The sequence below is a fragment of the Aplysia californica genome, unplaced genomic scaffold (genome assembly GCF_000002075.1).
Source record: "Aplysia californica isolate F4 #8 unplaced genomic scaffold, AplCal3.0 scaffold00101, whole genome shotgun sequence".
Lineage (NCBI taxonomy): Eukaryota > Metazoa > Mollusca > Gastropoda > Aplysiida > Aplysiidae > Aplysia > Aplysia californica.
This window is the reverse complement of record NW_004797371.1, coordinates 1,572,818-1,574,219: the sequence shown is the minus strand read 5'-3', so window position 1 is coordinate 1,574,219 and position 1,402 is coordinate 1,572,818. Positions and strand designations below refer to the sequence as shown.

General features: G+C 45.1%; 1 protein-coding gene across 1 annotated transcript in view; it reads left to right on the top strand.

Annotated features, from left to right (window-relative positions):
- Positions 1 to 191: 191 nt before the first annotated feature.
- LOC101853541 (VAO-type flavoprotein oxidase VAO615) overlaps positions 192 to 1,402 on the top strand; it is a gene marked incomplete in the record, with an annotated part of 16,939 nt that continues 15,728 nt past the window's right edge. The window contains 1 exon segment of the mRNA XM_013080817.2: positions 192 to 478.

Here is a 1,402-nt window from a genome sequence, read left to right as displayed (position 1 = left end):
CCCACCCCGCTCCCAACGTACTCGCACCCTGACCCCATATTTCAATGCAAGCTTGTAGATTTCTTCCTAAAACCGGCGAGACGCCTCCACGTGAGTCTCGAGAAGCACCGGTACTCACTCGTCTGTTAACTGCGCATATCTTGCCCTTGAGGTCCAGCGTCCCACAGTGGGCACACGCAGCCCCCGTTCGTTTACGTGGGGGACATCACTGCCACAGACTCTAGTACTAAATATAACCTCTTTGGGGAGCACACCAAAGATTTTCTACTATACTATCGTATACACGATCTTTGGGCACACGCATCCCCGTTCGTTTACGTGGGGGAATCACCGCCACGAGCTCTAGTATTAAATATATTACATGTATTACCTCTTTGAGGTTCACCAAACTTCGGCTCGTTCGCCAGATACAGCCCGCGAGAACAGATCGTTTGGGCCCGCTGCCCTGCCGCCATGAGGAGATAAAAAATCTTGAAAGGTATGTTTGTAGCGCGCTAATGACTTCATGATCACCTGGGTAATGTAATTATAATATTTCATTGAAGCAAATTAAACCTACTTGTTTAAGCTTCATAACTTCTAGCTGCTGTACTGTATCCCACTCTTGTTCGGCTTCAATGTGACAAAACTACCATTTAATTAACACATCAGTGTGTTGTGTTGAATAAAGTGATAGTTATCCAGGCGCGCTTGGCATTCTCACAGGTATCATGCCTACTTTGTAAACAGAGGTCATACATGAGGCGTGCTGATAAAATGAGTTACTTCTCGCTGTTCACAAATGGAGATATTGGCCAAAAATTGACCCTAGGGTCAAATTTGTAGATTTTCTATTGATGCCATATTCTTTAGGTATAACATACCTTTTATTTCATACTTATAAATTGTAAAAACTTCACCTGTAAGTGTCATGTATCTATTTCCATAAGGCCTGAATCCGAGAAGTAACTCATTTTGTCAGCTCGCTTCACAATTATGACGACAGGGGCAAGTAAAACGGACATTTGTGAGTGCGTGGGTGGGAATTGCCCCTGGTAGGTCCTACTTCTGCCTTTTCCAACTGAGCCCATCATGGCCTTTTTGGTCAGGTAGAAATTCAGACACGCAGATGGACACAAGGAAGAGGAAGGGGGGGAGTAGGAGAAGCTAACAGTTAAATAGTGCCCTCCAACCACCCCCTTGGACAACTTTATTGAGTTTTATCACAGTTGAGAAGAAGCGAAATTATGAACATATTAAATTGACACAGGTAAGACTGTCGTGTGTGAAGCTGCGGCTATGGGCCTTGGCCGTCGCTTAAAGAAGGCGTGAGTTCGATTCTCGTGTGTGGAGAACTTTGTCAAGTATCTTCGTCTTTCTGTTGGGATAGTAGATTCACACTCCCCCCCCCCCCCCCCAAAAA